Genomic DNA, 15,845 nt, shown 5'->3' with positions numbered 1-15,845 from the left:
AGCAAAGTTTGAGGCTAAGGGAAGCAGAATAAGAGTTGTCATATGACCCAGTGAGTTAAATCTCTGACCATATGATGCACTTCAATTCTACACTTCTGACTCTTGTCCTCAAAAACAAAAGTTAAAATGTTCCATGTTGGCTTTTGGAATAATTCCTTTGCAAGTTTCACATCTATAGGAAAAGGGCCCATGAAGGTAGCCACATCATTTCTTTCTCTGAATCTGACACTATTTCTGACATCGGTAAGGTTTTAATAAATATCTTCTGATTGATTACTTACATTCAAAAGTTTTCTTATGCTGCTTTGTAATTCCTCTTTTGCAATGCCCAGCATCTTAAAAACCACTGTTTTGTATATTTTTTGTGGGTGGGTTCCTCCTGCCTTGGTTATAAAAAAAATAGTAGGGTAAATCTAGTTCTTTTTGTCTGATTTTTGCTAAAGCAAAAGTCATTCAGTTGATTTATTATTTTTTAATCAGTTTTAGATATTTTCAGTGCTTAATCTAGAGATTACAATATGCATCTTAATTCCTCACAGATTACTTCAAACTCATATCAACATAATTCCAGCAAACTATAAAAAGTTTCCTACTTATCCTACTTGGGGTTTGCTAAATTTCTTGGATCTATAGAATGGTTTTTTTCATCAGTTTTTTGAAATTTTCTGTCATTATTTCTAAAAATATTCTTTCTTCTTTTTCCCCTCCTATCCCTCTTGGAATCCCATGTGTATACCATGATAAATTTGCTGTTGATCTATAGGCCTCTAAGGCTGTTTGATGTTTGTTCTCTCTATTCTGATTGGATCATTTCTACTGATCAATATGAAGTTTGAAGATTCTTCTCAAATCTTCTGCTGAGCTCCTATACAGAAGGTTTTTTTTTGCTACTGTACTTCCAACTCCAAAATTTTCATGTAGTATTTTTATATTTTGCATCTCTTTACTGATATCCTTTTACTACTAAGTCATTATCATCATACTTTCTTTTCATTGTTAAACTTGTCTTCCTTTAGTTCCTTGGACATATTTATAATTGCTACTTTGAAATTTGTCTTTGCTAAATCAAACATCTGGACCTATTCAGATAGTTTCTGTTGACTGCTTTTTTCCCCATTAATATAGGTCACCCTTCTCTGTTTCTTTGCATATTTCATTGTTTTTGTTAAAAACGGAACATTCACATAATACATTACAGTAACTCTAGACTTTGATATTTTCCCCCCAGAGTTGCTGTTCTTGCTGAGATTTGTTTTGTTTTAGAAACTTTTTGCTGCTGTGACATGTACCTGAGAAAAACAATTTACAGGAAAGAAAGGTGTATGTTGGCTCGTGGTTTCAGAGGTCTCAGTCATGACCAGCTGGCTCCATTGCTATGGGACTGTGTAGGGGAGCATCACAGCAGAGAGGATGTAGTAGAGATATAGTAAAGCAGAGCTGTTCACCTCACAGCAGCTGAGAAGCAGAAAGAAACAGAATAGGGCCTCAGACAAAGATATTGCCCAGAAGTACACACCACAGCAACTTACTTCCTCCAACTAGGCCCACCCAGCTCCTAATGGTTCCACCACCTCCCAGTAATGACATCAAATTATGAATCTATCCATGTATTGAACCATATCCATTGATTAGGTCCCTCATGATCCAATCCTCTCTCAGTGATTGGATCTACCAGCCAGGGACCAAGCTTCAATACATAAGCCTTTTGGGGGACACCTCATTTTCAAACCATAACAGAAATTAATACTGTAAATCTGTGAGATAATTCTCCCTGACATATGTAGCCCCTGGTATTTTTGCTCAGTAATTTTTATAAATCTTTTCTTTTCTCAACCTCAGCTTCATCCCTGTGTCTGCATTGCTTGATAGTCAGTCAATGATTCTTTGAGACAAGAAGCCTTAGACTGTTTATCATTGGATATATGCATAGGTTCCTTCTAATCTAAAAAAATTTGCATCCTTACCCTAACATTTGTTTTCTGCTGAGTTCTTTTTTTTTTCTTTTGTGGTGATACTGAGGTTTGAACTCAGGGTCTCACATTTGGTTGGCAGGCACTCTACCATTTGAGCCTCTCTGACAGCCATTCTGCCGAGTTCTCTTGCGTCTGTGTACAGGCATGTAAACTCCCAATTAGCCAGGAATATAAGTACAGATTATAGACTTTCTTTGGTCTCTCCTCTGTACAGGTATGACATCAGCAAGAATGAGTAAAGATATTATAATCCTTTTATGCATGTCTCATATCTAGGATCATCTGTTTAATTTCTGGTTGGTCTACTGGTCTGGAATTTGTCCAAACTGGGATGATACCTCAGATGAGAAATTGCTGACCTTTTTTATTTTCCTCTTTCTAAGATCAGTACTTTTACTGAGAATGCTATTGGGAATGGGTTTTTCCTCTTTCACACAAAATCAGGTGAGTCTCTTCTGGCAGCAAAGCTGCTGGATTTCACAGTCTGCCCCACATAGTAGAACTACCACACCAACTAAGCTGTGAGACTGGAACAGTTTCAGGCAAGAATGTGATAGATTCCCAGCATTCATATCCAAAGTTCATCAGGTTTTCATGAATAAATGCTTCTCAATTTGTTTTTTGCTTTGGGTTATTTCAAGAGCAATAAACATTTGGTTTCAGGTTTTGTTTTTTTTTTAAACAGTATTACCCAGATTTATAGTTATTTTGGGAAAAGAAGATTTTCCTATCTCCTCACATTACAATGAGGAAAGTTAGGCTTCTCAACTGATATGTCTGTTCATTGTTACCATATTTTCCTGCTTCTTTTCATGCTAAGTAATTTTTAATTGAATGCCAAACATTGTGAATTTCACTTTGTTAGTCAGTAGTTATGTTTCTATCTGTATATGTATTCTTGAGCTTTATTCTAGTTGATTGGAAATAATTTGATATTTTTTTGGATCTTTCTTTTAAGCTTTGGTAAATGGGAACAGAATGGCATAGTAAATTTTGTGCTAATTTTATCACTTACTGAGTAAAACCTCTTCTGAATACTTTATCTGATGGTCTTATCACCTTTTGTAGGACAGCTGGTAAGGATAGGAACTATTCTTGACTCTATGTGTGTCCTGGTGATTATGCCTTGTAATTCTCAGTTGGATTTTTCCATGGCTGCAGGAAGCTTCCTCGAAGTACATTAACATGTACTGATCATTATTCAGCTGAAGTTTCAAGAGAGACCTCTGTAAATTTCTGAAATTCTTTCTCTATGCACATTTCTACTCTCTGATCCCTTGCTCTGAAAACTCTAGACACCTTGGTCTCCCCAGATTCCAGACTCTGTTTCCTTAATGCAGGGAGACTCTCTAGCTCCACCTGAGTCCCCCTCACAAGCCACACCTTGACACTGTATCCAGGCAAACTAGGCCAAGGCAATCATGTGGCTGTGCTCTTCTGCTTTCCATCAGAAACTGCCCTTTCTTGCTGGATGTCCATTCCCTTGAAAACATTGTTCCAGATATTTTGTCTGACATGTTTTCAAACGGGAGGACAAGTCTGATGCCTGATATCTATCTTTCCCAGAATGCTTACATTGATCAAGAGAACACAATTAATTCAATCTGTTGGCGGGGAGTTCTCCCTTAATTTGTTTTCCCATCACCCCCTATAAATCAGCCATGTTCACTGTCACCGGAGACAGACTTAATCCAGTCTTAATCATGAAACATGCATTTTTTGGAATACTTACTACAGCCAGCAACTTCACTGTATCCTGTGAATATAGAGAAAAATTATATGATGATGAGGGACTCTGTGGCCAGAATCACCTTCTTGGTTTCTCAGTGCTGGTCTGTTCAGACCAGTAACATTTCTGTTTTCCCCTCGTCTAGATGCACATACCTTTACCCCACTTACTAGTCCTACTGTTTCACATTGCGCATTGTATATGTGAATTTCTTTCACTAAAGGAGATGTTTTTAAAGCCCCATACCCTTTTACCTTATGAAAGTCAATTTTTCTCTTCCTGCCATCTTTCTCTAATAAACAGAAAATGTTTCCCTCTCTCTTTGATCCAAGACTATATTTATTTTGCTTTTCTCCCATTACATTAATTTTATTTGGGCAAAAGAACAACGATCATGTTTAAGTTTAGAGTGGGAAACAACACAGCAGGGTTCCATAAATAGAGTTTAATTGCAGTAATTACGTTAATTATATATCAACAGATTGTTTTTAAGACACATTTATTGAGCACCATCAGCTTTCAGAGGTACCCATCATTCTCCCACTATCTTTTTCAGATTCTCTATCCTTGCTCAGAATAATCAACTATCATTTGACACATGGTATAATAAGTACCTAATGAAATCCCAATTAAAATTGTATTTGAGACACTTAGTTTTAGAGATAAATTAGAAATAATTACATGATTCAAGAGAGACACAACTATATCTTGACTAACTGGAAAGGACAAGCACAGATGAAGTCTTTTAATGTGCTTTCCAAAACCTGTTACAAACATTATTGCACCTCAGCAGATGGCACTGAGAGATGTCTTTTTATTTTTTTAAAAAACAGACAGTTCCCTTTCATACAGTGACTTGAGTGATTCTAGTTCTCATTATTACTGTCATCTGTTAAGAGACAGAAAAAAAGGGTGTGGAGTATGAGCACTTTATTTTCCATAAGGTAAGAACATCAGTATGGAGGCGGCCTTTGAGCACACTAAGTTTAATTTACTGAGCTGCACTAAGCAGGAGAATGCAGGGCTCTCTCTTAGCTGCTCATTTCAAACAACTTATCTTCATTCAGAGTTGAGACACTTGGTGCTTGCTGAGTACTACACTGCCTCTCTCCTTCCTCTATCCCACCCCTCCCAGCTAATTTTTCCTCTTGAGATTTAATGAATTCTGGAACCAACTGAAATAAGGCTGTTAGGAGACAAGTAAAAGCCTTAATACCTTCTATTTCAGAGTTCAGAAGGTCATTTTACTAGCCTAGAATCATATGTGTGTGTATATGTATATATGCATATATATATATATATACATACATATGATTATACATATTCTAAGAGAGCTATTGAGTCTCCAGGGGGCAACTGAAAACTACCCACAGAGCCTGCCACAGCTATGCAGAGTTCCTCTTCTTACCCTGCAATATCTTTGCTCAGAGGACAACAGGTTCATTTACAACCTCACTTGGGGAAACTGTTAACCGTATATTTCTGATCTATGTAATTTTATGCTAAAGAAAACAAGAGTATCTAATAGAAAACAGCTGTTACAAAATCTACCCTTTCTGGCAGGAGTGGTTCCTAATGTAGGATTTTAATTTTATCTCCTGATTGATAAAACCCCATTAGCCATCTCCAGATTCCTAACTATAAAATGACGCCTGGGCACTATTTTAAGCTCCCTCCCAGATGGGTATCATTATGCTTGCTTGTCCCTCTGAATAGAAAGTCCACAGTTTGGGCAGTGGAATATGATACAGGCACTTATTAGCATCCTGACGTGCAAAATGGGAAATACTGGTCACAGCTGATCAAGAGTGTTTAAAATGTATAGCTAAGGCAGGGAAAGAAATTTACACAGAAAAGCCAATAGACATCCAATCTTATAAAAATCCATGAACATAAAACTAGAAGTAGTTTGCATTTCATAAAAACCATGAAATATTCTCTGTTGCACTTTTGGACCTTTAATATTTGTAAGAGAGCCTTCTTTCACTAGTCACAAGATTTTATTCATGTATAGCTAGATTCATAAGGAAGATGTCAATTTTGGAGACTAGGATTAATAATTATTGACTTAGTTTTCCCCAGGTCCATGGAAGAAACTAAAGAACAATTACTTTGCAAGGAGGAAAGGGTATTTTGCCATGGCAACCTGGCTACAATAGCACCTCAAATGGACAAAATATAGAATCCTCAGTAAGATTCAGTAGCAAAATATTCAAGAAAAAGAAAAAATACTGGAGTGGCAGCAGGAAGAAGGCAAAGAAAGGACTATGCCCAAGTTCTTGAAACTCTCATAAAATTGGTGACTGATTCATTATGATTTTTTTGGAATAGCTTTAATTATATACTTAAAACCATCCTTTACAACCAAAAACATCACAGAAAGGCACAGAGCCATATACCAGCCTTAATGAGATCCGTTTAAAGCATCTCAACATTTATTTTGTAATGGTTTCAAAATTCAAAATCGAGTTATACTTCTATATGGAGCTCTAAAAGCCTTTCAGGGAAGAAAAGCTATGTTCATAAGAAAGCACTATGGTTTATTTAAGGAAACAAGAGCTAGAAAAAATTACTCAGTTACATGAGAAAAAAAAAAAGCCAAGTTCCTACATGGTGTGGGTAGCAACATAGTGTGGTAAAGACCAGCAACAAATATCTCTCAGACCATCTTTCTTCTTAGAGTTAGAACTAGGTCACTGACAGTACAATATCCACTCACTGTATTGTGTTGTTCTTTCTCATGTCTGAAAACTGAATTTCTTAAGCATAATGGACACATGTAGGTTTGTTTCTCACCTTTCTCCTAAGTATCACTTCCTCCTGGATGCCATGTCAGAGCCCTGGAGTAGGGTGAGTCTCCTACGGTGCATTTCCATAGTACCCTATATTTCTCCTGCACCATTGCCCTTCTCATGTAAAGTTTAATGTGATCATCACATTTAAACTTTTTATGTCTGTCTACAGGAATTAACTTTTTAACTAACCTATGAGTCTTAAACTCCTAACTCATAGTCTTAAATATCCCTCTCAGTTCTATGTTAATGGTCTTTAGGAATTTAGAGACCCCATGTTAGGACCCACTGCTATGATCAAAATCATTTACTTTATGAATGAATAAATAACCACATTCTATGCTAAGGTATACAGTTAGAAGGACTCAGGTTTCACTATTCAACACAGGGATTTCTACTAAAGTGTTGAACTTGTGTTTTAACCACTTCCTTATAAGAATTTGTCTTTTAAAAAAATCCTCAGAAGAAACATGGGCAGGGTAATCACCATTTCAGAAAGAAATGGCTCAGGTGCTAACAAGGCACCTGAATGATTGAGGTAAAACTATTCATGAATTCTAACTTTTCTTTTTTTTTTTTTTTTTGGTGTTTTGAGATATGCTGTCTCTATGCAGCCCAGGTTGTCCTCAAAGTCATGATCTTCCTCCCTCAGTCTATCCAGTGCTGGTTTTATGTGCATGAACCACCATACTAGGTCAATCTATTAATGGTTAACCATGTATATCCTCTTAATCTGGGGAATTCTCTTGCCCACATCCCCCCTTTTTCTTACTTTTCTTAGTTCCAGCTAGGAAGCAGTGTTTGTAAATGTTGGCAGCTAACACAGGTGGGAGTTAGCATTTTTCATCTTTTGGAGATCTACAATCTAAATTCCCTTCCTAGCTTTAAAGAATCCTCCATTGTGTGGGTCTTGGAAATAGAATGAATAGATAATTTGTAATCAATATCAGAAAGTTATTAAAAATAAAAGATGGCATGGTTAATAATCATGCCAGAATAATTGGCATCAGCCAGGACTATCTCAGGCAAAACAGGACATAAAGTCAGCTGAATCTTATGAAAGATAGTCCCTGCCTCCTACAATGGAAACCATGAAGACAGACATGATTCCTTTCCTTGCTCCTTAACAACTAGGGCATGGGCTTAGCCAAACAGATGCTCCCTGCAGGAATGATGTAAAGACTATAGTGGCTGTTAAAACAAAATATATGACTAGCAGTAGCAGACTAAGGTTAAGAGTCTGGTAGTGGCATATATGCAGGTCCAGTGGCTATAGGGCTACCAGAAACAGCCTGGCCATGCTAGAATTACCATAAATTGGTGTGATAGCTAATGTGAAGGATGGTTCTCAATGATTCTGGCCTCTATGTATTTACTTCCTTGTGTGGTTCCTTTACACAATGAGTCTGAGTTGATCTGTGACTTGCTTTAATCAATGGAATGTGGAGGAAATGGCACTCTATTAGTGCTTGGCCTAAACCTTGAAAAGACTTCTACTTTGCTTTGGGGGAGCCCTTATCTACCATGTAAGAAGTCTGGTTACGCTACTAAAAAGACCACACACACACAGAGTGGTCACGTGAAACTAAAGAATGAAAGAGACCTAGCAGTCCAATTGTGGCTATAGCTGCCACAGTATTAAATATATAAGGGTGGTTTCAAGCCCTCAACTCAGGAGAATGTGGCCTTGGGCAACATCACACAAACAGAACAGCCTCTTTAAGTCTTGTCAATCCACAGAATTATAAGAAATGCTGTTGATGAAAGCTCTTAAATATCAAGGAACTTGTCACAGAGGGGTAAATAATCCCAACTCTAATTTGTAAGTTTATCAGCCTATCTTGATTTTTATTTCATGAATCCCATCCTCTAATTTTGCTGTTTCGTTCATTACTCTTCACAAAATCCTCTTTTCTCTTCTGATTCATTGACAACTCCCCTAAACATAGCTATTTCAAATACAGGGCAAGAATTCCTCAACATTTCAAGCACAAGGGCTCCATTTTGCTTTAAGAATCACATTTGCTAGGTATACATTTAGTGACTATTGATTGGGAAAATATAAGGCAGCATAAAGTTAGTAGGAATTCAGCAATAACCTTAAATTAATGTGCATTTTCTTCAAAAAATATATATGTATAGTTATACACAAACACACACACACATAGATAGATAGATGATAGATAGATTCTGAGAGAACTAAACATCAATGTGAGAGGCACATTATGTGTCAGTACGTAGGAAGTTTATCAACATTTGGCCTCTTGCCAAAGCCCCCCACCTTCAAAGTCCATGTCCCACAGGATGGGATCTACTAGTCTAGCACACGTGTTTCTTCTTTGACAGTCCCTTAAGATGAAGTGATTCCCAAACTACACTATTTTTTGGGAAAGAAAAAAATCCTGAAAAATATGTTGTGCTGGACAGATAATATCACTGAGCACAGACAGAAAGTTTAATAAAAAAAATACAAGAAACCAACCATCTTTCAGAGGATGAAGGACAGAAAAATCACCATTTTGGAGAGGAATTCCTCATGGACAGGAATAAAAATTTTGCTAACAAGGCTCTTGAATGATAGAGATAAAGCTATCCATGAATTCTAACTGTCAATGGTTAACATGCTTATCCCCTCAATCTGGGTACCTGGTATGCCCACATCTTCCCTTTAAATAGGGGAGCACCTATAGACAGACCTTTTCCTGTCTGACCAAGTAGCTGTCAATGGAAAAATTAATTATTTGTTTGAGATTACACCAAAATTTAAAAGGTGTTCTATTTTAATACTAGGGTTTTGGTTTGCACCAATAAACATCTCTAATTGGGAAAACAAAATAATTAGGATAGAAAGGGGAAATGGCTTCCTTCTTGATAACACATCTAATCCACTATTCCTTCCTATTAAAATAGAAAAAATGTCAACCAGGCAAAGTCAGGAACAATTTCTCCTCACTGTGTTTTTAATCTGAACTCAGCAGTTACTTCAAATATGATCATTTTTCAGCTGCACGAGTGTATCTCTGGAGATAGCCCTAGGAATATCTTATACATATTTGTATTTTAAAACAGGCCCATAACACTTTAGAGGAATCTAAGGAGCTCCTGTCTATGACAGTTCAGAGCACAGCATAAGGGCTAGAAGCTCATAACAGAAATATCCTGAATTGATACGGTATTTTTGTAGATCATATTTTTAACCTTAATGGCAATGTAAAATAATGGCACTATAGTGAGAGCTTAGACAAATGGGACAGTTTCTAATTATTCTTTCTGGCTTAAAAATAACCAAAATAACTTCCTCCTACAGATTGTAATATTCACGTTTCAACTTTGAGTTTTGTGGTCATTGGCTCTTGGAACTCCTATGAAAATATAGCAACTCTCTTCCAAGCTGTCTTTCTAGATTCACTGTCACTATCCAATCATCCAATTTCAATTGAGTCTTAAAGTAATAATTATAGATATCCATCAGGATATAATAATCATTTTCTTTTTTAAAAATATTCTCGTCTTTTGAATAGATCTATTTCTCTCAAGTGAGGCACTGGGTCTGGATAGGAATCATTACCCACAGAATGGATGTAAGAAATTCAAACATATTATGAAAATCTTTGAATAATTCAGTTAACAAGTCAGTCAGTCACAAGAGGCAAATGCCCAAGAAATCAGGCTTCATTAGCTAGCTCCTGGCTTCATGTAGGGCTGCCCTAAGAATTCTAAGTACTAAAAAATATCCCATACGCCCAGGCCTCTCCACTACTCCACACCAGTAGCTTCTCTAAATTTTAAAGTGTAGGGGAAATCAGGGGCAAGATAAGATATAAATATTTATTAACTGCCTGCACTTTTCCAGACCCCACCCCAGACACACATATGCTATTTAATTTAGTCTTCTTAATAAACCATGTAGCCATTTTCCACTTTAGAAATGAGAATTTTGAAACTCTGAACTATCCAAGGTCATGGAGATTATAAATTATGAGTAGTAAATTCTCATGGCCCACACAAGCTTGTTGTAGAAACCTAACTGGGGGTGAGTGGAGATGCAGAAAGGACAACAGACAGAAGACAAAACATGCATAAAGCTGGAGCCAGGTAGGCTGGGTGCTCGGATGGAGACACATTAGCACCCCTACCTCCAGTGTGCTTATTATATACAGGGGCAACACGAGGTGGAGAGGCATTTCTCGGGGAAGGGGGCGTGACATTGTAATCCTTGGGAACAGGAGGAACCCGTGACAGCTTCTCTCTGAAGGCAAACACCTTAGGAAGAACAGCTGTACTGCATCTTGCCCACTTCTGCATCTGAGGCTGTGCCAATCAAGCATGCAATTACTGGGCATGACTATACTTGCTCCCTTCTGTGTTTTGGGGCTGTGCCAAACTCAAACACACGGCTTATTCTATACACCTGTCAGCTCTCAACAGCAAATTTGAACACAGGTCTGGCTACCTCTATACCTCATCCACAAGAACCTCATTTGAGCACAACCATATAGGTCTCCCTGCCCAGCTGAGGCTATCTTACAGTCAGCAAATTGAAAGAGGAGAACACACACAATGAAGCAATATCAAGTACCAGCTTAAATGTGTGTGTGTATGAGTGTGTATATGTGTGTATATACAGAGAGAGAAGAAAAGTATATCAAGTTCAAATAGGCAATGTAAGTTTGGAGGAATGTGTTCTGATGAAAGTTTGTCAGTTATTCTTTCCTCTTTGCTTAGCCTACACATAACTCGTATTTGGCAACATCTCATCAGCCAAAAGTCCAAGTGTACTTCATACTTATATTTCAGAGTACTTCCATTGTTTTATAAAAAGCACTAAGCTTCCAGCATTTGTATTCTTGGCTATCTAATAGATGAATATAATGCCTTCCATGTAAATAGAGTTACTTACCATAATAGATGTCCAGTTGTTGAGTGTATGCTATTGATTATTAAAGGCAAAGTTTACTTTTGTCCACTTTTGTTTCCCTCTGACTAACAATTTAGTTTGGAACAATAAATCTAATATATTTGATCAGATATTTTCAATTTACATTTCCATCAAAGCTAATCTCTATAATGGACCTTATTACCTCATTATCATCTTTAATGCTCCATACAAATAGCCTTAATTCTATTTATCAGTAAATGATACCACATAGGAACAGACTTAGGAACAGATTGGGAGTCATATAATTAAATCATTGAAAACCTCTGTAGTCAGAAAAGATCTTTTTGGTGTGTGGATCTGGTGATTTGGGACCTTTGAATCAGTCTGAGAGGAGATGATTCATCCTCATTCTGAAGAGATAGGGTGCTTCTTGGCAGTAATGAGGGTTGTTGATGAAGCTTTTCAAGATGCACTGTCAAATGGAAGCCTGCTCCTTATAGGAGTTTTCTTTCCTATGGGTGGATGTTGGGAAACTCTTCTGCCTTTAACACATTTTTAGATAGGGAATTGAAGATCTCATTCACAAAATCATCTAAGACTTGCAGAAAAATGCTGCTTCCCCTAGTCAAATCTCAAATAGAAGAAGGGATTGGGACAGAAGTGAGGGCAGAGGAGCAGATTGTGGGAACCAGAGCTCTCACTAGGTGTTTTTAAATAAAGCAATTCTCTCTGTGGCATGAAATAAGAGTAGAAATTTGAAGGAGTGCTCCAATGTCTATGATCAGAGCCTGTGGAACAGCAGTGCATGGGTTTAATGCCAAGAGTTCTAACTCCATCATATAAGGCTCATATCCCAAAGATACCATTTTTTAAAAGTGAGAAGAGCGAAATATTATCATTCGCTGGTAAGTGGATGGAATTGGAGAACATCATTCTGAGTGAGGTTAGCCTGGCCCAAAAGACCAAAAATCGTATGTTCTCCCTCATACGTGGACATTAGATCAAGGGCAAACACAACAATGGGATTGGACTTTGAGCACATGACAAAAGTGAGAGCACACAAGGGAGGGGTGAGGATAGGTAAGACACCTAAAAAATTAGCTAGCGTTTGTTGCCCTTAACACAGAAAAACTAAAGCAGATACCTTAAAAGCAACTGAGGCCAATAGGAAAAGGAGACCAGGAACTAGAGAAAAGTTTAGATCAAGAAGAATTAATCTAGAAGGTAACACACACGCACAGGAAATCAATGTGAGTCAATGCCCTGTATAGCTATCCGTATCTCAACCAGCAAAAACACTTGTTCCTTCCTATTATTGCTTATACTCTCTCTACAACAAAATTAGAAATAAGGGCAAAACAGTTTCTGCTGGCTATTGAGAGGGTGGGTGGGAGAGGGAGGGGCAGAGTGGGTGGTAAGGGAGGGGGTGGGGGCAGGGGGCAGAAATGACCCAAGCCTTGTATGCACATATGAATAATAAAAGAAAAAAAATAAAAAGAAAAAAAATTAAAAAATTAAAAAAAGATCAAGGGCAAACACAACAAGGGGATTGGACTTTGATCACAAGATAAAAGCGAGAGCACACAAGGGAGATATGAGGATAGGTAAGACACCTAAAAACCTAGATAGCATTTGTTGCCCTCAACACAGAGAAACTAAATCAGATACCTTCAAAGCAACTGAGGCCAATAGGAGAAGGGGACCAGGAACTAGAGAAAAGGTTAGATCAAGAAGAATTAACCTAGAAGGTAACACACATGCACAGGAAGTCAATGTGAGTCAACTCCCTGTATAGCTATCCTTATCTCAACTAGCAAAAACCCTTGTTCCTTCCTATTATTTCTTATACTCTCTCTTCAACAAAATGAGAGATAAGGGCAAAATAGTTTCTGCCGGGTATCGAGGGGGTCAGGGGGAGATGGACAGGGTGGGGTGGGTGGTAAGGGAAGGGGTGGGAGAGGGGGGAGAAATGACCCAAATATTGTATGCACATATGAATAAAAAAAAAAAGTGAGTGAAATCTGCTCTTCATTTTCTGATGATAGAAAGTTTGTGGGGAGGTGTATCCATTATCTATTGTTACAATAACATTATATTCCAAACATGCTGAAGCTGTTTACCTAATTATTCATTTATGTCTATAGGCTGACTGAGTAGTTCTGCTGAACTGGCCCAGGTTTGGGTGATCTTGGCAAGGCTCACTCATGTGTGTACAATCACAGTCAGCCACAGTGTGGGCCAGGGACTGGTTTGTCTAGGTTGGCCTTGGCTGGGATGATGTGCTCTCTTTTATAAGGCCAAAAGGTTAGCCCAAGTATATTCTCAAGGGAAAAAGTTAAAAAATCTCAAGTGCTTTCCAAGCCTCTGCTTGGTTAAAGTAAATCACATGTGCAAACCCATTGTTCACTGAAAAGAAGCTACAAATCACAGGACAAAGGGTATAGATATATTATTAGACTCAGTCAATCACAGGGGTCCTTTAGGGACAAATTCTAAATAGAATCCTTACCACTGATTAATTCATGGCTCCCTATGACTATCCTGTTGGCAAAAATAAGCCTTCACTGGACCATACAAATCAGCTGAATAAATGAGAACTACACAACTGGGGTTATTTAATCTTATCTGTATAGATGTACCCTCATTAGACTTTCCCAAGTTTATTATGCACCAGGAAGGGTAGAGAGCTGAGAAGAATGTGACTAATAAGTAATTTAATCTACCAGTGATCTGGACTGTTAAATGCTAAAAATATGCATTTCTGAAGGTTACAATATTCAAAATCACCAACCAAGTCAGGAAAACTGAAGCTAGAAGTTGGCATAGCAAAATTTCCCATGGTATTTGTGATTACAAATTAGGCTATTAAATGAATAGCTTACTATAATGATATAAAAGTGGCAAAGTTAACGTTCCCCTGAGGACTTTCAGTTCTACAGTTCCTGACTCTTGTGGGTTTAAATTTGTAACCTATCATTGCACTCAAGTAGCTTTTGCATTTAATTATTTCTCTCCTCCAAAATAATTGGGATGGAAGGAGAGAGAATAAATGGGCATGGCACTTCTCAAAGCTCACTTTCTTACAGCTGCTGTGGCCTGCTTCATCCACTATTCACAATTTCATTCCCTCGTCCCTAAAGGAAAGAAGCAGGTGAAGTCAGCCTCCTTTCTGTTTCCCTGGCTTTCCAACTGAGGGACTGATAGATTATGTTAATAGTTCCAGACTCTGGGTTGATATCAAGAAGACATACCACCCCAAAGTAGCTAACTGCACCCTGCTGTTGATAAGTTCAGCTTTGAACATCATGCATCTGAGGATCTGGCTCTAAACTAAATGTGCCCAAATTCTCATTGGAAGTGGTTGTTTGCACAGCAATTCTAAAATATGATAGATTTTTGAACAGTGTCTTTGTAAGTTGTGATCTTAATTTTCTTTCCCCCTTCCAGTCTCCTCCTTGGCAGAAGGATTGAGGCCAAAGCCTCAAACATGCTTTTAAGATATTTCCTACTCCAAGATTGCTAATTGTCATATAGAAATAACAACAGGTGGAATCACACAGAGGAAAGTATGACTATCATTACTTTCTGACATACCTTTTTTTTTTCCAGGATTTCAACTTCTCTCAATTTCATGTAATGCCAGGAAATGAAGAGATACATAGTAACAAAGAAGAGGAAAAATTATGAAAACTGGTTTTTTAAATTAATGTTTCATCCTACTCAGAACATTTGGTATGAATTAGATGATTTTCCAGCTCCCAAGGTTAGAGACATGACTAAACACAGACATTCCCTTGAGGATCTCACTGTCAAATGACAATTCTGAGTTTTTAAAAGACAACTAGGACATAACTGTGGGTGTTATTTACAGGTACTTAGCCCAGGTGGAAAGAGAGCAGCCAGCCATGAAGAAGACAAAAGATCAAGGAGGAGCTACCACACTTGCTGTAATCTGGCTAAAGCTGGAGTGGTGGAAAAAACAACCATGTATGATGGCCAACCAGGTATGTAACCTTGGTAAGACCAAGATATGCAACCTGGGCAACTGCTTCAGTTCTCCAAGTTTCCTCATTGGTAAAGTGGGAATAATGGGAGGCACAACCTCACAAAGGGTTTGAAGGAACTAAATCAGTTGCTCTATACAAGGTGCCTACTACAGAATCAGTTATGCAGGTATGAGGTATTATTTCAGAAACATTAAGTATTGATTTTTATTGCTAAAATACATGAGTGTTTAGGGCCACCAGGTATTTACCTTAAAACATTGCAAATGATATCTCATTTAATCCTTATCCTTTAGCACATGAAGATGCTGAGTCTGAGTCACATAGCATAGTAAGAATTGAGTCTCAGTCTTCTTTTAGCTCCCTCACCATGAACCTAAGCATAGACTAGTGGTTAAATGGTTCTGAAATGGCTCTAAGTCTCTCTTCCCAGTACATGCCAATTACAGTCAGCAAATTGAAAGTTCA

General features: G+C 37.8%; 1 long non-coding RNA gene across 1 annotated transcript in view; it reads right to left on the bottom strand.

The window, feature by feature from the left end:
- Positions 1–1,296: 1,296 nt before the first annotated feature.
- LOC141415669 (uncharacterized) overlaps positions 1,297–15,845 on the bottom strand; it is a 39,698-nt gene continuing 25,149 nt past the window's right edge. Inside the window, exons 3-4 of the long non-coding RNA XR_012440655.1 lie at positions 3,706–3,729; positions 1,297–1,455 (exon numbers count right to left, since the gene is read on the bottom strand). This is a non-coding gene — a long non-coding RNA (uncharacterized lncRNA). The remainder of the gene's footprint in view (positions 1,456–3,705; positions 3,730–15,845) is intronic.

Source organism: Castor canadensis, chromosome 13, assembly GCF_047511655.1.
Source record: "Castor canadensis chromosome 13, mCasCan1.hap1v2, whole genome shotgun sequence".
Classification (NCBI taxonomy): Eukaryota; Metazoa; Chordata; class Mammalia; order Rodentia; family Castoridae; genus Castor; species Castor canadensis.
Note: the sequence above shows the minus strand (reverse complement) of the source record. Positions and strands in the feature narration are given on the sequence as shown.